Below are 20,896 nucleotides of genomic sequence, written 5' to 3'. Positions count from 1 at the left end.
GACAAAGCATCTTTGGTTAAGTAAATCAGCGTCAGAATGACAACAGTACCGGAGCGTGATTCCCGGAGGTGGGAAATTAAGATAAGCCTTCTTCAGTCCATTCTAGGTTCATCCTAACGGTCGAGAGCGCTCTAGGAAGAGGGCTTTTAGAAGTGTTTTGAATTTCGGGAAGGAGGGGGTCAGTCTGATATGGGGAGGGATGGAGTTCCAAATTTTGGGCGCATTACCCGCGAAGGATTTCGTTTTGGTTTTTTGTTTCCGAGCTCTTAGTGGGATGAGTAGAAGCGAGTTGGAGCTTCTGAGGTTCCTGGACTGACCGGCCCTTTTGAGTTTGGCGGCCAGATATTTCGGTTTGCCTGTGTGCAGGGCTTTATGGGTGAGACAGGCTGTGCGAAAGCTGGCTCGTTGGTTAATAGGAAGCCACTTCAGTTCCCTAAGTGCCGGAGAGATGTGCTCAAACTTTTTCGTTCCTGTGACCATTCTTGCTGCTGCATTGAGGGTCGTGGACAGGGGACCTAAGTGAGAACTTGCTGAACCGGTCAAGGTCGCGATTCCATAATCGATTCTGGAAAGCACCAACGCCTGTGTGGCCTGTTTGAGATCTTTGGGAGGTAGGAAGGGTTTTATTCTGTACAGGAGCTTCAGGTTTATGAATGCGGATTTTGCGGCTTTTGATATGTGTTTTTTCATGTCCAGTTTGGAGTCGAGGGTGATCCCTAGGGATTTCACAGAGTTCGTTGGCGTGAGAGCTCCGTTGAGGGCGTCTAAGGCTTTGAGCCATTCTTCCATTTGCGGGTTTTTGTCTCTGTTTGAGATGAGAAGAACTTCTGTTTTCTCTTGGTTGAGTTTGAGGTGGTTCATTGAGAGCCATTGCTGGACCTCTTTGAGTGTGGCGTTGAGTCTGTGGATGTCTTCAATCGATGTAGTTTCCAGGTAGAGTTGTGTATCGTCTGCATAGAGGTGGAAGGGAATGTTAGATTTCCTTAGAAGTGTGGTAAGGGGTTCCATATATACGTTGAAGAGTTGAGGAGAGAGAACTGATCCTTGAGGGACTCCTCTACTGACTGGCCGGGGGTCGGACTCGAAGTCGTTGATTTTTATTCTTTGTGAGCGGTTGTGAAAGTGTAGTGTCTTTAGAGCTTGTCTTTCTGTTATGTCCAGATTGGTCTGAGGTGCTGGGATATATTTTAAGATTTTTTCTAACTCCTTCATTACATTTTTCTCAAAAATACCCACTTCTGGGCCAAGCATATAAAGTGTCGGTGTGAAGTTCGATGGGGGTTTGCAACCTGACATATTGACTTCTTCTTCTCTGGTTTCTATATCTCAAAGAACTTTTTCAGCCTAACTTTACGGAAGAAAGAAAATATCTTGTGTTATCTTAAAACGATTGGCTAGGGAGCTCGGAACAAAAGAAAGGCCTTTGCTCAAGACCTGTATTTCTTCAGATGATAAGGTATGTTTGGATAAATTGAAAATAGGTATAGTTGAATTGTTACCTAAGCTTACTGTCTCCAGTATTGTTGATTCCTGGTTCGCATGTAGGGCTGAGGATGTGGAGGGTCTGGTTGGGGGTAGCAGTTGGTATTCGTTCCTGGGTATCGGGGCCTGCCCCTGCCCCTCCCTCTGCCTCTCATTAAAAAAAGGCTGTTGATGCGCTCTGGTGAATCTCCCCGAAAAATGACCTCTCGAATTACTAAGGGCACGTTTTACTTTTCTTAGGCTTTGAGAAGTAAAGTCCATATTAGCATCGAAAAAATCCTTGGGGAAATCTAAACAGGAGTTTCCGTACTGTCTACTGAGCATTTCTAAATAGGTAATAACTTACTTTGTAGTGAGAATACATAGAGACTATAACATCTTTAGCACAGTCGTAACCATGTATATTTTCCCTACCAGAACAGTGTGCTAGACTACATGATTAAACCTTCCTAACAGTAGCGATTATTGCGAACTGTATTATGAATAACGGCCCATCTACTTTTTAAGTATGTATACATCAACAGAAATCTATCAGGTGGAGGCGCTATAGCACAAAATTCTACTCTGTCTCTGGGCACATAGCATGAGCATTTTTCTTACTTACTTTATTACTTGCTCTCCGGCTCATTATTCTTGGCTTAGGCTATAGACCACTTGCTCTAACTCCTGGTGCATGTCAGTAACCCACCTATCTAGTCACTTCAAACCTTTCTAGAGTAACAACCCCCATCGCAAAGGTATCGCTATGTGAACTTTAATCCTGGTCACTCAGTAGCACTCTATAAATGAATTTGTAAATTAATGTTGTTTGTAAATAGGATGCATTAAAAATTGTTCACATACAATATATCACATTCTTATTTTCAGATGCACAGGACCCCCTGGTTTTATATATATGTGTGTATTAGTTTGTATATGTGAAGGCCCTGATGAAGGTGATAAAATAAATCCACCGAAACGTACGTAGGCCCTATACACCTGAGACCCACACATAAAGGCGATCAAAAAGCAAAAACGAAGCCTACGACCAAATAACCTGCAAATTGGATGTTACTAAGTGAAAGAAAAATGGTTATTTAATTATAAAGATCATTTAGGATCTCAGATGTAATGTTGTCCTCTGTTTGTTTCATATGTATTTCTGTCACCAGTGTGAATATGTTAGATTGAGAATGAATGATGTTGTATGACTGATGGAGAGATTGATAGCACTTGACAATGTTTTTTTCTTTTTGTGGGGTTCGTATCAAATTTGTTACCATAAACAATGAACTTTTTTGCACTGTATTTATTTCTTTCTGTCTCTAAAAAATATGAAAAATGTTATAAAAATGTATTTCCATCTTAAATTATGAAAATGAAAATAAATAGAAAACGTAAGAATAATATGTTATTCTGAAATAAGTTCTTTCTCATGTTGCATCCTATGTGAATTGATGAGATTCAGTCCATAAGCTGTAAAACCAATAGGTCAGTTTAGAGGTTCCCCTTTTTTCAGTGTTCCCAGCTCTAATAACACAGACCATAATTTCCCCCGTGGGACCAAATCGAAGGCCGCACGGAGGTCCACAAAAACAGTGTAAAGTGTACCGCCCTCAATCCTGACAATTTTCCAGAATATGAGGGTCAGGCGGAAATTTTGATCCGTGGTGGATGTATTCTTCCTGAACCCTGCCTGGTAGGGACTCAGGATTGAGCATTCCTCCATCCAGTCTAGGAGGCGGTCTAAGATCAGCCTCGCAAAGATCTTTTGTGGCACATCGATGAGGCTGATGTGCCTGTAGTTGGCTGGGAGAAGAGGAGAGCCCTTCTTAAAGATAGGGACAATCTCTGCTCCCAGCCAAGTACTGGGGACCGCCATTCCCCTCTGGACGGCGTTGAATATGGCCGCTAAGTAAGGGGTCCAAACCATGGGTTCATGCTTGAATAGATCGCCTGGGAGTTTGTCCAACCCCGACGCTTTGCCAGCTGCAAGCTTAGATATTACTGCACAGACCTCTTCCACAGTGAAAGGGTCCCCATCAATTTGAGCAGTGAGGTTTGGCAACGAACCCCCTTGATCCCCATTACAATCGGCATTGGCCCCTCCATAAATAGTACGGAAGTGATCTTCCCACACACCTGCGGCAATATTTGGTTCAGCTGCCGACAGGGGCTCACCCGACCCCGTATTCACAATTAGCCAGAATTTTCGAGCGTCTCTTGTTTTGAGTGCAGACATTAACGTGGCCCAGCTGTCGTTGTCCCATTCGATCTTGGCATAGTGGATAAGTCGCTTATATTCCAATCTCCTAGATTTTATTAATACCTTGTTATTATTTTGCTTCACAGCCCGTAGCAAATCTGCCTTCGCCTTTCTGCAGGCAGAATTGAACCATGTGGCTATGGTACCCCTGGCTGACCGATTTGGCGCCAGGGGGTTTAGTACCTCTGCTAAGCTACTGGTTAACTCCTGGTGTAGGTCCCTTAGTTTTTGGTGTGTGTCAGGGGTGTAATTCTGCGTATTTAGAGCATCAACAACTTCCAGTACCGGGACAAACCGAGCATAGAGCTCAGCCACTTGCTCAGGATGTTTGCCAATTTGTCCCATCTAACTCTACGCCTATTGCTAGATAGAACCGCCCTTGAATCAAGAGCGTCATTTGGCATGCAGTTATCTTTGATGATGCCAGAAGAGGAAAGCTCCAAGATCAACGCATTGTGATCACTCTCGCCTCTGGGAACGACCCTAAAATCAATAACCTTGGCCCATGCACAGCTCTCAACAAATATGTAGTCCAAGCGAGACTCTTGGCCAGACTTGTTATAAGTACATGTTGGGGGGATGTCGGATTTTGCACGTCCATTACAGGCCCTTATTGAGTGATTTAGTGTTAAGGCCTTGATTTGGATGGCTAGGGGGATCTACGACCTGGGTGGGGAGCCCTCTACTGGGGGTATATTCCAGTACTCATCCTCATCCAGGTTTGCACCAACCATCAAGCCGGGAGTGGCTCGAAGTGACAATTCAGGTCACCCCCTACCACGAGTGAAGTACCTTGGGGAATGGTGTTCAGAAATTAAGAAAGCTCCTCAATGGTTCTGGACTCGCTTGTGATGTTTGTAGGCCTGTAGTACACGTTAACCAATGCGAGCCTTGAGGCGTTCGGCCACTCTAAGACTACGCATTGTACATCCTCCGACAGAGTGTTCATAGTCCTGGCTTTGCAACCCAGATGGGAACCCACCCAGATAGTTAGGCCCCCAGATGGCCGATCCTTTCCCCCCCACCTTGCCGAGACTGAGAAAGAGGCAAAGCCACTCCGTAGTTGTTCCTCCCTAGACCAAGTTTCCTGGAAAAGGCACATATCATTATTATCTATAAAAGAACCCCACTCTGGACAGCTCATTTTATTACGCAAACCAGCCAAGTTCTAGGACAATATTATCAGTGAATCGGGATCGGTTCTAGATCCCCTTTTTGGGGAGCATGGTCCTATTTTGATTGTATTGGCTAATAGGATATGTAAGATAGTTGGACCTGTTGTCGAAGAGTCACAATTGCTGGTTCTAGTGGGTGCGCATGGAGGAGAGCTTGGATGGATACTCTCCCCATGGTCAGAACCTTGGGACCTTTCTTCACTCCTATGTTTAGCATGTCCCCTCTGGTGAATTAAGTTAATTACAAAACCATCAGTTATCCAAGGTCGACCTGTTACTCCATAATAACGCTGTAGTCAGTCGACCTGGTCCAGGCAGCTGTAGCGGTTGTAATCGCGGTACTGGGTAGGCATATAGATGTTGTAGGCCTTGTCCCTAGACCCCCTGCTCTGCCCTCTAGGTACCACCCTAGTCCAGCCCTCCTCTAGCCCCTCTCCGGGATATAAAGTGTCAGATGGATAGAAGAAGGACAATGGGAGGGACTTGATAGTTGTATTGGAGTCGCCGGCCGGCCAATTACAAATGTGAAAGACAGTTCTAGGGTCCCTAAAGTTAACTAGGACACAGTCCCCGCTAGTATTCTTAGTGGTGTTGCCCACCCAGCTAACCCTTCTAACCATCAGAATTTCACTGGAAGTATGTGGTGGAAAAGGTCTGTGTTTGTTCAGCCAGCTTGCGACTTTGTTTTTAAGAGATACAGGCGATTCAGCAGCTGGGCTGTCGAGCTCGGGGACTCCCATTAAGACCACTACTAGGGGAGCTGCTTCCGAGGTAAATCTATTACCATTTTCTTACTCGATGTCTTACCCTCAGTACATTCCCGCTCTCCTCGCGAGATAGGCTTTTTGGCCAACCTCGGTGGGCTAACTGGGGGGCGGAATGAGTAGCCCTAATTGGAAGACTCTGAGCTATAGAGGGGGTAGTTGCTGTGGGATGGGTGTTAGTTATAGGGACAACTCCCTCACTATTGTCAGGCTTCCCCTGCGTGATCTTGGCAGTTTGTAAACAATCAGCCATAGCCCCAGCAGCTTTTTCTAGGTTTGTTAGCCTAAGCTCAATTTGAGCGAGTCTAGCATCTAAGGGGCCTAGCAGAGACTTCAGAAGAGTGCCTATGCTAAGAATTGTTAGGTCTCCCTCGGCCAGGGTTACCAGGTCAGGAGATATGGCAGTTCCGCTAGTTGGAGGGGGAACCACCTTGCCTTGTACCTGGACCAATGGATCATGGTTGCTGGATTGTTTAGCTAGCTTCGCCTTTCTCCCCCCGCTTGTCTGGGCCGCACGTTTTCTTTTTGGAACGGCCCCTCTCGGTTCCCCCGCAGCTTTATATATATACAAGTCTGTGAGTGTGGAAAATTAATTTCATGTAGAGAAATAGAGCTCAACATAGGTTTGGTTCACTTGACATAACTATACTGTACTAAGCTATATTATTGAAAGTGCATGTTTAAATGCTGTGCAAGAACACTTTTTTATTGCTTTTCAGAAAATAATTGACATTCAGCGGCAGTCACAGTCTCTGTACATGTAAAGTAACACTGTTGTCAAGTTGCTTCATCTGAACCGATGTGTTTTGAAACATTACAAGGTTATGTGCTGAATTTCATTGATATGTCCATCGTTATGGTCGGTCAAAAAAGTCCATTGTATTAAGTCTCATTTTTTGTTTCGTTCCTCTGTGCAACTAAAACGTGTCAGTTAAAAGTCAATGAAAATCATGTGCAAGAGGGCATTGTTTAAGGTGAATTGAAAGCTAATAGGTTGATTGGTGTGCAGTGCATGTAACATTTCAGTACTGCCTTTTTATGTAATTTCATGCTATGAAATTGTGTGCTATCATTTTCTGAAACATTGTAAATGATGTAATATTAGGAGAGGAGTTAACTAATTCTACTTTTGCACTAGAGAGAATTGCTTGTTATTTAGAGCGGGTTAAATGCAGTGTGGTACTTTTGAATGAGGGTTTGTTATTGTTAATGTGACTATTGCCATACGAGCTGTGGCTATTTAATTTCTTAAAGTCAGATTGCAATATTGAATGATTGCATTTAATAATGAATTGGCTTCTGATTCTAACAAACCTTTTATTCATTTGACATTTGATTAAATATAAAACCTGAGTACTGAAGTAAACCTAGTTGTGCAGATTTTTCCTTTATGGGCTTTGCTAATTGTTTGAGCAAAGATTTCTCCCTTTCACATGAAATGACTCTCCTTAAAGTTAATCGAGTAGGAACGTATATGTGTGTGTGTCTATACATAAATTTGTCAACTATAAGTTACATTTTTTATTTATTTCCCAAGCATATGATTTGGATATAATTCATCCAATACACATCTAATTCGACAATCAAATCAATTGTTTCAGGGGTATAGAAGAAAGACTGATTTACAGACGGATGGCCTTAAGACTGTCAGCAACAGAAAATACTCTGTTTGCGTTGCTGATATACCCCTCCAACAGCCCAATGGAGTTCGGGATTTACGGCCAGATTCATCAAGCCAAAATCGGCTCGCAAAAGGCCAGATTCTAAGAATCTGGCCCTTTGCGAGCACTATTTTTGCATTTGGGATTCATCATTCCAAATGCAAAAATCGCAAATCTAGAAATCGCTAAATTGCGAATAATTGCATTTAAGGAATCTCAGTTTGAGATTCCTTAAATGCAATTCATGTACCATTTTAAAATTGCGAATTCGCAACCTGGGGCCGCTATTTACCGCGAAGTCTAACTACGTGGTAAATAGCGAAAACTTAGAAAAATGCACTTTAGTGCATTTTTCTAAGTTGTATGTTACACACACATTTGGACATGTGTGTGCGCAACACCAGTGTACACTACCATTTCAAGGGTGCTACAGGGTGTCCTTTGGACACCCTGGAACCATTGAAATCGCTTCCTTATTTGCGATTCGCTAATTGCGAATTGCAAATAAGGAATGACTCCCCTTTCATTCCTATGGGCCTTTAGGCCCATAGGAATGAATGGGAAAGCCATTCCTTATTTGTGATTAGCAATTAGCGAATCGCAAATAAGGAAGCAGTAGAAATCGCAAAAAAATATTGCGATTTCTACATGCATCCCGTTTTGCGAGTCTTTAATAGCGATTCCTTAATATTCGCTATTAAGGACTCGCAAAACAGGACTTTGATGAATCTGGGGGTTAGAGTGGAATGTCGAATGGCCAATTTTCACTGCCCCTTACTGCCAGGTAAAACCTGGCAGTGAGGGGCAGTAAAAAATGCAAAATGACCCACGCACCATGGGAGACAATCCTATGGTGTAGGGGGCATACTTTTTTGTATTTTCAAAAACTTGTTAAATGTTTGATGACACACTACTCCAATGGCCGGATAGAGATCGAGCAGTCAGAGGTTTGGGAATATGACTGCCCACCCGATTTAGAGTGGAAGATCGAATGGGCAGTTTTCACTGCTCATTGACGCAATGTAAAACCTAACGGTAAGGAGCAGTGAAAAATACAAAATAAACCCAACACCATGGGTGACAACTCCCCCCAGGGTGTAGGGATCATTAGTTCTGTATTTTCAAAAGCGATATCCCACTTTGTGATTTTGTTTTTGAAAATACAAAATCATGTTAACTCTTTGAAGGAAGGCACCATCATTTTGACAGTATTGTCCGTCAATCATTTAATACATTGACAGGAACTTCAGTGACAACAGTTATTGCCAAAGTTAAGAGCTATCCGCAGTTTGGGTTGACATCTTTAAATTCGGAGAATATTAACCCCATCAGGGAGACAAGGGGCCTCATTTATGAAAAGTGACGCATCGCTGCGTGAAAACAGCGATGCGTCACTTTTCATTACGCCCTCCTTGCGACACTAATGATGCGTCATATTTACAGTATGACGCATCATTGCGCAAGGAGTTACAGATACGTCAGTATTTCTGACATATCTGTATGGCGCCAAAATGACGCATTGCTGGATTGTGTCACAAAAGTGACGCAACTCCAGCAATGTGTCCGTTCCCGCGGGGCAAGCCCCATGTGAAAGGGCCTGCGTCAATCTTACGCCTGCTGTGAGGCAGGCGTAAGAAATATACGCATTTGCGTCCTAGAAGTGGCGCAGTGAAATCTCATAGATTTCACTGCATCACTTCTATGACCCTTTCGTGCGTCAGAACGCCCCCCCCTGCATACATTATACCTGGCGCAGGTATAATGTAGCGCAGGGGTTTACAAAGTGACGCATCTACCTAGATGCGTCACTTTGTAAATATCGTGCAACAAGGCTTATTTTTACACAAAAAGTGACGCACCGGCGGCGTAAAAGTGACACATGGCCTCATAAATGAGGCCCAAAGTATTTCACTCTATCGCCCTGATAAACTCAATATCTTACTCAGATTGCCAAATCACGCACTAGGTCATTTGCATATTTAATATAATCGATATTTAAGTATTTCTGCAATTTGCCTAAAACTCATTTCGAAGATCATAACATCTCCCATTTTAAAAAATGTACCCCTGCAATCCAACAACACCTAACCTCCTCTGGCCCATCTTTTAACCCTAGCAAACATCTGACCTACCCCCCCAAAGATAACTCCTAGCTCCTGTTAATTTAATCTACCACAAAAAAACTGGAGTGAATGTATGGAATGGTGTGCCTGAGCACATAAAACTAATCCCAAATAACTAACGGCAACAAATAAAATTGGACTAAACGTATGCTTTGGGGCAGCATGCTGCCCGCGTAAAGTGTTTCAATGCCTGGCAAGGGGTAGTATGCACTATGTAAATGCAATTTCAATTACAATGACACACACATTACACAGGCCACAGCAGAACCTGTGCAGATATAGTTATATCAGAGTTTCCATTGAAAGAAGTGTGCACAGATTCGTCAAGAAGGGGCCCAAAAAAAGGGATGGAGGTCATAAACGTGTGACTCTTATTATTTTAATTTCCAAGGATCCTTTGCTCTCTGATACAGAACAATTGGCTGAAGGGCCATACACCAAACGTGACCCAAAAGTATATCTTTATTCAAGGGAGTGCCCACACTTGGTTTGGTGCTAATCTATTCAATAACTTTCAAGAAATTAACGTTAAAACAATTGTGGGTTTGAAAGGTTTAAAAAGATAGCCATATCTGGATCATTAGTTTATGAAGGTAAACTGGTTTTGCAGACCTTCTGTAGACCCAAATTAAAAAAAATATTAAATGATTGTTTGGAAGGGGGAGCGTTTTCTCCAGTTGTCCATTTCTGTGGATCCGAAGCTTACTGTGACTGGCCATTACAGAACTCTGAGACTTTGTCCCCAAAGTCTTTAACAAAAAAGTAAAAGAGCTATAAGAGCCCAATGGTGGCATCCGCTGACTCAGTGGCAAGGGGGTAAGGGATGCAAAGAAACGCCCTTTACGTCAAAAGTTAAAAAAAACTTTGACATGTGGCTTGCTGACCCATGGACTAGGCTCACTGCCCCCAGAGCCGTCTCCCAAGATGTATTAAACCTGCTCTTAGGTCTGTGACCCAATGACAAGAGCCTGGCACCCATGTTGCCCTTTCACATAAGAGGTTCAATATGGGTCCATGAAACAGCGAGTGTTCTCCCAAATTTAGTGGGCACCACAATTACCATAATGTAACACAGTAGTATATGAATCCCAACTTTGGAGTTGAATCCCAGCTTTAGAAATACTATTTAGGTCTCAGTAGCTCCAGCTCCATTTAAATGATTTACCTATATTTAGAATTGAAAAGAATAACTTCTCAGGTTTATGGCTTGATTATTCGTTTTGTTACTCATCTTTATGTCAGTCCTGAACATTCAGTACAAAGGTTAATGGGGGAAGGGGAATTTACCCATGACATAAATAAGAACTAATTGCTGTCTAAAACATTTTTTGGTTGTTTAACCACACTGGGGTTTAATAGCAAAGAAGTGTATAACATACAAACAGTAATACTTTGAGATCATGGTTAAAGAAATTAATACAGATAAAAGGTTTACAGCACTGTCTTAAAATACAAAGATTGCATTTAAACTGTTTATGTATAATATGTGGAGTAATGCAATTCTATTCGAATGCCAACATGCACCCATTAACCCGAATGGTATTCATTAAGTTTAAATTTGATCGGCTTGCAATAGGAGAGATTGTGTGGATCAAAAGTGGTGGGATTCTGACTGCCAATTGTGTGGAACTAATGTACAAGATATGGCTCATGTATTCTTTTTTGCCCATGATTATTACATTTTCTAGTGAAATGTATTAGTCTTATATTTTTTTTAAATATCCAATAGAAACCTATGAGGATGCACTACATTTATTGCTGAACCCATCTACTGTAAATATCTGTTTGTGCTTATTAACATCTTTCGTTTTTTTCCTTACTTTTATGAATTTTTTTAATTGGATGAATTTATGTTTTGATGCATCTGTGTGGAAACACTACTGAAATATCTTTTTTAAAAATACACTAAAGTGAATATTAGTGTACATTATCGCTAGATGCTTTTTAAATAAAGGAGAATATACTGCTATTTCACAATATGTAAATGTTTGAGGTCAATTAACCAGTCAGTAGGTAATTGAAACAGCAGTTTATTTCAGATTGCATACTCTTGATGAAGTACATATGAAGGAGGGAAATGCACTGATTAACGAAACATTCACATGGAACTGTATATACATTTTGATGATGGAAAATAATAAAAAGCACAAGTTTTGAAAAACCTGTGGAGTTGAGTGAAATTAACATGAAAACAATTTAATATTTTCCAAGACAACTCATACAGTACAACGATATACCCAGAGCACTCTATTTTCCACACTTTGTGCCATTCTGCACGAAAGTGATAGGTGATACCAGAGGCAAAATTGTAAGATTTTCTCTACATAATATGATTAAAAATGTCCATAAATTCGCTGAAAAAAGTTTAAAAACATCAAAAACATGCAGATATGCAATTGTCTTGTGCATAGGTGGTAACCACTGTGTAGGTACAAGTGAATCAGATTATCCATAGGAACAGCATTTTATTTGCTTTGCTAATAACTTTGGTGCCATTTGACAGATCTTAAGTTCATCTAGCTCCTTCATAGAAAGTTTTGTGGTGATCTGTCAAGTAGTGACTGAGAAAAAGGAGGGGGGGATAAACACTTTTTGCTCCTATGCAATATCCATAAGAAAAACTAAAACAACACCTGTTAGATTTGGATCCCACCGCCGCCACCAATGTTAGATTTGGGGGTCTCTAGTTCGCACAGATAGGTACTTGTGACAAATAGGGACCCTTGCCTCTAGTCAGGGTAAGGGGGTACATTCCTAAAATAACCCCTGCTCACCCCTTGGTAGCTTGGCACAAGCAGTGTGTAAAGCATTTGTGAACACATATAGTAATCAAGTGACAACACTACAGATGTACACCACACAGGTTTTATATCAAAAATAAGTATTCTTTATATAGACTTATCACAAGACCACAAACGACAAACATTCACAATACTCTACTTAAAATGGTAGTTTTAGCTCAGTTCTCTTTAGTTCTCAAAATGCGACACTTTGAGTCAAAGACCTTAAGATGCGACACGCAGTGCAACAAAAGTGTTGCAGGGAAGGTGATGCGGGTGTCCCTTACATGCAAGGACAGTGATGCGTTGAAGATCTGGTGCAAAGAAATAAAGATGGCGCTTTCTCCTTGATGCAACACGCTTTCCGGTGATGTGGCGACGTCTGCTGCGACGTCGATCCTCTTCTCCTGGCGATGTGAGTTGCTTCCACAATGAAGCGAGCAGCAACAGGCCCTGCGACACTCTTCCCGGTGATGCGGCGGCATCTGCTGTGACGTCGATCCTTTTCTCCGGGGATGAGCCACGACAGGCCCTGCGGCACGCTTTTCGGACACGGTTCCTGTTCTTGAGTCGCGCTTCCAGCTCTTTGCGATGTGCAAGTCCCCAAAAAGTCCAGCACAGCTGCAGGCACTTCAGGAGAACTCTTCGGGAGCTAGTGGGTGAAGTCTGTTGTCCCTGAGACTTCAGCAGGAGGCAAGCTCTGTTCCAAGCCCTTGGAGATCCTTCACAAGTTGAAAATAAAGTACACATAGTTCTTTTCTCCTTCCTTTGGCAGTCAGGTAACCGCTGCAGGCCAATCCCCCAAGCAGCACTTCACCTTAGGGATAGTCTCTACACAGTCTCTCTGATTCCACTCCTCAGCAAAGGTTTCTTCTTGTTGTCCAAAAGTGATCTAACTCTCTGGGGTTTGGGTCCCCTCTTTTATACTACTTTTCTCTTTGTTCTCTGAGGGCAGAGGGGCCTTTGTCTAGTCCAAACCAGTTCTGGAGCACTCTGTTGACAGGACTCCTAATCTCCTTTCACAGGGCAGGGCAGAACCATCAGACGCCCCACAGGAGGTGGAGCCAGCATTGTGGAGGGAAGGCACAGCCCTATTCAGGTCCCAGGTGCAACTACTCCCTCCCATCTAGATGCAGATCTCTCTATTCACCGCTGGGCTGACTCTCCTGGAATCCCCCAGCCCTGTCACTCAAACTCTAGACAAGGAATACACAACCTAGCAGAGGCAGGCTTGGATAGTTAGACAAGAAAATACTTGGGGCCAGATGTAGGTCGCCAAATACCGGTCGGTAACGGCCGATTTCAGTAAATTTACAGAATCAGTAAAATACCGAATCGGTAAATTTACCGATTCTGTAAATCAATATGTAGGTGGCACTGTAATCAGTGCCATAGGCCCTTACCGAATCGGTATTTACCATGGAATACTATTCCATGGTAAATAACGAATTCCAGTGTACGTGCACATCTGTGCATGGACACCTGTGCCATGTGGCACACAGACATGCCCTAAGGGCATGTCTGTGTGTCACATGGCACACAAGCCAGAAACAGGGGTGCAAGAGGGTGTCAAAATGACACCCTGTCCCCCTTGTAAAATCGGTAATTTTACCGATTCGGTAATTACCGAATCGGTATTTGCTATTGAGGGGGGAGACATACCTTACTGAAGAACTCACATGAGACGAGGCAGAGTGCAGCCTGAGCATTCTACAGCGCCAACAGCGCCAACAGCGGGTCTCACCGCCACCAACCGCGCCGCCGCCCCGGGACTACGTGTGCCGGAAGCCTTTGCGGCGGCGCGTTGCCCTGACGCGTCTCACGCGCCAGGAGGGGCCGATAAAGCTTTGAGCCCTCGGTGGAGCGGGGGGGAGACATACCTTACTGAAAAACTCACACGAGACGAGGCAGAGGGCAGCCTGAGCATTCTACAGCGCCAACAGCGCCAACAGCGGGTCTCACCGCCACCAACCGCGCCGCCGCCCCGGGACTACGTGTGCCGGCAGCCTTTGCGGCGGCGCGTTGCCCTGACGCGTCTCACGCGCCAGGAGGGGCCGATAAAGCTATGAGCCCTCAGCGTCGCGGGACGCGAGCGGGACGTCCGGGGCGAAGCCCGGGCAAAGGGCGGGCCCTCTACGGCCCTCCAAGGCCAAACAAGGCTTGGCTTGGCATACTCTCCAACGTCTACTCTTTTGTTCCTGGTTGTACAGAACCTTACCGTATCCCAGTCACTAGCAGCAGAAATGTCGACTTCTGTAGTTGATGACTATCCATCTAGGGTAGGTGTATCCATTTTGGGTCCATTAGATAAATATTTCACCAGAGCAATTACGGATGTTGATAGAGACATTGCACTAGCTGAGCGGCGTGCTGCTCGTCGTCTTTCCATCGAGCTATTAAAAAATACTGCAATTGTCTCTCTTACCCAGGATACCATTGTCTCACACATAGATCATGTCTCTATGGAAAATATAGACGCTGATCTGTTTAACACTGAGAGTATTCCTTTAATATTTCAAGTTAGCTCGTCCCCAAAAAATGCCACTTTGTCAACATCCGTTGCCGCTCAGTTAGATCTACCTCCCCCTAGCAATCTAATTATTGATCTCATTGACCTTAATACCCCTACAACTCCAAAGGCGCTAGTACACCCTAGTCAAAGTCTTACCGGGTCACAAACAGGCTTGGGTGTTGATCAGCAAGTGCAATTACGCACTCTTCCTCCTGTGGATCCTAAATCATTAACTGTAAATAACCCTTCTAAAAAGAAACAGGCAGTTATCCGCTCACCTCCCAAAAAACGAAGGAGAAGAGGCTCGGGAAAAATACCCAGCCCCGCCCGTAATCTATTGCCTTCCAAAGACTCCCTTAGAAAAGAACTACTTAAAATTGCAGAAGGGGTCTCGACTACTTCCGTTAATAAAAATCCTTCCCTTGTTCCACCATCCTTGATAGACTTTGTTGATGCGATGGAACACCTCCTGAAAGCTTTACTGCTACCCATAGTAGAGAGAGTCAAGAGAATAGGTGCCCAATTGGATATACTTACTGAAGGCCCTAAATTAAAAACTCCATTAAGAAAGGATGCAGCAAAATCAACTACCATAAAGGAGGTAGAAAAAATATCACATAAGGCTAAAATAACACCCGCAGTAAATACTACTACTGCGGAAACCCCTCTTGTTAAAAAGAAACCAGCAAACACTAAGGTTCCCACCATCTCAATGAAGAAGCCCCAAAACCCACAGTCACAGGCTTCTCAAATAAACTCACTTATGGAATCAGCCAGAATGGGGAATAAAAAGACCCTTCCCGTGATGAACAAGGACGGATTTAAATCAACAAGAGTCCCACGCGAAAGAAATGTGGATTTACCCCCAGCTGCTTCTAATAATGTCATCATTCTAACAGGGGTCCTACCTTTACCAACAGGATCCCTTGAAAATCATACTAGTCTAAAGAACAAAGTCATTTATTAGCTATGTAAAAACAGGCCATTGCCACCCCACATAAATGGTGACATTATCACTGTACGACGAACAAACTGGGTTGGAGTGCGCCCAAAGGACATTGAGGGCGATATTGTAATTATTACTTTTAAAGACTCTAGAGTTATTTCGCACATTAGGGACTGGTTCTCTGACTACAATAGGGGGACGATTACACCTAAAGTTGTGAGTTACTTCTATCCTGAAGCCTTAATGCCCCGTAAAATATATCGCCCTAAACAGTGCTATGATAACTACCCTTTCCCCCAGCATCAAATACCATCTTATAACCCCTATCCCTTCAGGCCAAGACCCATGGAAAACAGATTTCTTTCTTCTTTTCCACATGGCTTTGCCGGATATGGTCATTGCCCGCCACCTACAACATCTCAGTGGAACATCCCTTGTCACAATCAATATGCACCACTTTCTGGCCTGGACGACATTGAATGACTTTTCGCTCCTGATGATAGCTACGAGAAGGGGAATGTAGCTGGCACCACTTTTAATGTAGTACCTTCAAGTTGTATCGTCCCGTGTACTAAGTTAGATGATAAAGGGTCAGAAAGCCGAGTAGCTTTTTCGGACTCCTTAACTATATTACCATGTGTAAATCAGTCAAATAATACAGTGTCACTTTATAACCATCCTGAGAATCGAGTCACATCCCCCGAAATCCAGATCCTTAGTTGGAATGTGGCTGGTATTACCACTAAAATAGCTTTACCACCTTGGCTTGATGTGGTCAGCTCTTTCTCAGTTTTATGCTTTCAGGAGAAGTGGGTGCAAACCCCGGTACATCTTTTGGGCTTTCAAACCTTCCATTCACCGGCGTCAGAAAGTAAGCAAGGAAGAAATAGGGGGGGGTTGTGTATATATGTTAATGTAGTTGGGGGTTTGAGGGTTCGGAAATATCTCCTCAGGGAGTATTATCAAATAATTGCCATTCAAATGGGCATATCACTGAACCTGTTAATAATTGATATCTATAACAACATGTCATTACAGGGTTTGGAGAGAGCATTAAATGAATTGTCCAACACTGTTGTGTCTATTAAAGAGCAGTGCGGGGGTGAATGGGTTATTGCTTTTATGGGCGATTTAAATTGTTATTCCTGTCCACATGCCTCAATGGGACTATGTGAGTTTTCTTCCACCCCTGATAATGAAACTGATGATACCCCAAATCACTTTATGCACTCTAAAACAGGGGAGGTATTAAATAATTATTTAGCACATTTTAATTTAGCCGTTGCAAATGATTTATGTTTCCCACCGAAACCCTTCAAATCTTCCTTTCATGGAAGAGGTACAAATTCCACCATTGATTTTGTACTTTTTTCCAAAACATATGCTTCCCTGATATCCTCTTGGGACACACTTGACCATTTATATGGTGACCATTATCCCTTAGCTCTTTCTATCCTCCTACCATCTTCTACTACTCGCCATTATTCTCATCCCATAACTTATGAGCAACCAATCATATTGGGTGCGACAAATGGCTATACCCTAAATTGGGAAAAAATTGATCCTGCAAGCCTCCTTAAGAACCTCTTGCAGTTGAGGTGGGACGAGGTGCACATTTGTCTGTCCCCGATTGAACACCCCCAAAAAATCCTTAAAGCGTTTTTAAAAATTCAAGAAAGTCTAAAAAAGCTACTTACTCGTCAGTTCAAGCCAGGTCATTTTACTCCAAAAGGATGGTTTGATAAAGATTGCACGAGAGCTTTAAAAATTCTGAAGAAAGCCTTACAATCTACACCAAAGTCATCATTGGAGATTCGTCAGGCTAGATCTCGGTACCGCCTTGCCATAAAGAGTAGGAAAAAATCTTTGAAAGCGGAAGCTTGGCAGACACTGCTGTCAACTAGTGAAAGCCGTGATTCCTCAGCTTTTTGGAAATTTGTTAAAGCCCCACTTCCGTGGGTCAAAATGCCCGAGAGGAGGTTAGATCTGGCAATCGATGGAGATACTTGGGCTGCATATTTCCAACAGCTGTATAGCAAACCTAGTCTTTCTGACACATCTCCAGCGGATCCCACTCCTTCTTTCAATAGTACCATAATGGGCCTGAGAGAGGGATCTCCTAATATTGTTTTTCTATGTGAGGAGGTTACTCTCGCCATTAGAGAGAGCCCTTCTGGCAAGGCCCCCGGCCCAGACGCCATTCCAGTGGATGTCTTCAAGGCCGAAATAGACTTTTGGGCCCCGTTATTAACTTCTGCCTTGAACTGCGCAAATGCTTATGGTCAAATTCCAACTTGGGCAGAGGCCATTGTGGTACCCATATATAAAAAAGGAGATAGGCATGTACCCTCTTGTTACCGTCCTATCTCCTTGCTTGATGCGCTAATGAAAGTCGCGGGACGTATCATCTTAAAACGTATCCAAAGCTGGACAGAGGAGGCGGATGTACTTACTAGATTTCAATATGGCTTTCGAACTGGTAGGGGCACAGTCGAACAGAGTTTGAATTTATACTTTCTAATGTCAAAATACGTGGAGGCTAAAAATGGTAACCTCTTTGTAACATTTATAGATTTGAGCTCTGCGTTCGACTGTGTCGACCATGACCAGTTATGGAGTGTTCTTAAGCAACTGGGGTTGAACTTATCCATCCTTAACTTTATCATGGACTTGTATAGTGATGCGGGGGCCAGGGTGCGGTATGGACAGAGATGGGAATGCTCCCCTAGATTCACCATTGCTAGAGGTGTGAGGCAGGGGTGCATATTAGCCCCCCTGCTCTTCTCTCTTTACATAAACGCTGTCGGCGACCATATGCGGAGGGTTGAATGTGACTACCCTAAGGTGGAGGGTCATGCCGTCCCAATCTTGTTATATGCCGATGACGCGGCTATATTGTCTCAAACAAGGTTGGGGCTGCAAAGAGCTGTTACGAAATTCACTCACTTCATGCAAGAAAAGGGTCTGAAAGTAAATATCGGTAAGACCTTTTCCCTGGCTTGCAGTAAGGGTACCAAGAAAATCCGATGTCCGATATTTATTGAAGGACAAAAAATAGATACCGTAGAACAATTTCCTTATTTGGGTATCTATTTTCATAGAAAGGTGACCTGGCAGTCTGCTGTAAAAGCCAGGACGCTTGCCTTTACTAGAGCGACTGGGGCTTTGCGAGACTTTGCTAGCAAAATAGGGGGGAGACCTGTCAAGCAGCTTATTACCATCTATAAAGCAAAATGTGTAGCAACGGCAATCTACGGGGCTGGCATCTGGGGAATTGACACTATAACATCTATCCAGAAAGTTGAAAACCAGTTCCTAAGGTACTTGCTAGGGATCCCGAAGTCAACATCTATTTATATGATCCATATAGAGTTGGGGCTACCGTTTATTTCTGACGTAATTAAGACTGAGCCCTTTCTCTTATGGCACAAGATTTGGACCACCACAGAGACAGCTTTTAACCGAGAAATAATTGTTGACAGCCAAAAACTAGATGGGGCTAAACATATAAAATGGTTGTCATACGTTAAAAGGTTTTGCTTTGAAATTGGTCGCCCAGAGTATTTCACTGACCCTCTGAGCTTGGAGCATATTACCCGGAAAGCTTTGAGAAAGCTTCTAATGGATCACCTAGAGGCTAAAAGATGGACTATTCAAAAATCTCATAAAACTGTCTTGGATTTTCAAAGGATTAACTTGTCCCAGGGTCTACAATTATACCTTTTTTCTGACATCACTTGCTTCGCAAGAATGCTCCTCTCTAGACTCAGACTGGGCTCCTTTTTTCGGCTTATTACTTTCCCCTCCTGCAATGACTGGTCCCGAAATTTGCCCCCTTGCCCATGCGATGACATTTCACCCCAATCCAATATCCATTTTATATTGTTTTGTAAATATTACCTAGTCCCTAGAAAATCCTTATTGAGACCATTATTGAAGACCTGGGGTCTGCGGTCTTGTAAAGATGCTTTTGAGTGATTACAACAACTGGAGAACAGGGACGTGATATTTACTATGGGAACATTTTTGAAATTGTTGCTAAAATTCAGAAATTCGTTAATTTAGGAATCTGTTACGATGGGACATATGGATTTGCATAATTATTTACCGTTCTTTTATCGTTTTTATGGAAAATATAACCCCTCTGTTCCTTGAAACTCATGTTTCTTTTATGGATTTACATTTGCTTTTTGAACTTTTAATTATAAATTGATTAATGTAATGTACGCTTTTATGATATCCTTTTGATAATCGAATAAAGCTTATTTTGATTTGATTTGATTTGATTCTATTGAATCCTATGGGCTTCAAGGCCGATTCGGTATTTTTACTCAATCTTTTACCTACATAGCAATTACCGATTAATAAATACCGAATCGGTAAAATTCGGGATTTACCATTCGGTAATTTCCTATTACCTACATCTAGGCCCTACTTTCTAAAAGTGGTATTTTCAAACACAGAATGTTAAAACCAACTTCACTAAAAGATGTATTTGATCATTCTGAGTTCAGGCATACTAAACTCGAACTCCTACCTAGTTCCCTGATTCAGTTAGGATTATACGATGTAATAATCAAACTGCCCATTCTGGCCTATAAGAAATAGGTTCCTTGTAATAGTGAAAAACGAAAATGGCTGTAATTCACTATTAGGACATGCCACACACATCAGGGCTTGTCCTACCTTATACTTACAATGCACGCTGCCCTTGGGCTTACCATGGGGATGTCTCATATGAAGAAAAGGGAAGGTTTAGGGACTGGCAAGTGGGTGCACTTGCCCAGTCAGCATGGCAGTTCCAGACTTCACACAGGCTCTGCAATGGCAGACTTGAGACACATTTTACAGGCTACTTCTGTGGGTGGCACAACCAGCGCTGAAAGCCCACCAGCAGCATTTGGTTTACAAGCCCTGGGCACACTCAGTGCACTGTACTAGAGTCTGACCAGTAAACCAAATCAACCAATCATGGAGTCACTAATCCATACATCAATTTACAATAGGGAGAGCATATGCACTTATGCACTGATCAGGAGTGGTAAAGTGCCCAGAGTCATAAAACCAACAAAAACAGGTCAGACAAAATACAGGAGGAAGGCAAAAAGTTCAGGGATGACCCTGCAAAAAGGGCCAAGTCCAACAACACCACAAGCAGTGTATGGGTTGGAATAGCATTCCTGAGCCTAGGTGCATTCCTTGAGAAGA

This window comes from Lissotriton helveticus, chromosome 5_1 (genome assembly GCF_964261635.1).
Source record: "Lissotriton helveticus chromosome 5_1, aLisHel1.1, whole genome shotgun sequence".
Taxonomy (NCBI): Eukaryota; Metazoa; Chordata; class Amphibia; order Caudata; family Salamandridae; genus Lissotriton; species Lissotriton helveticus.
This window is presented reverse-complemented; position numbering follows the sequence as displayed.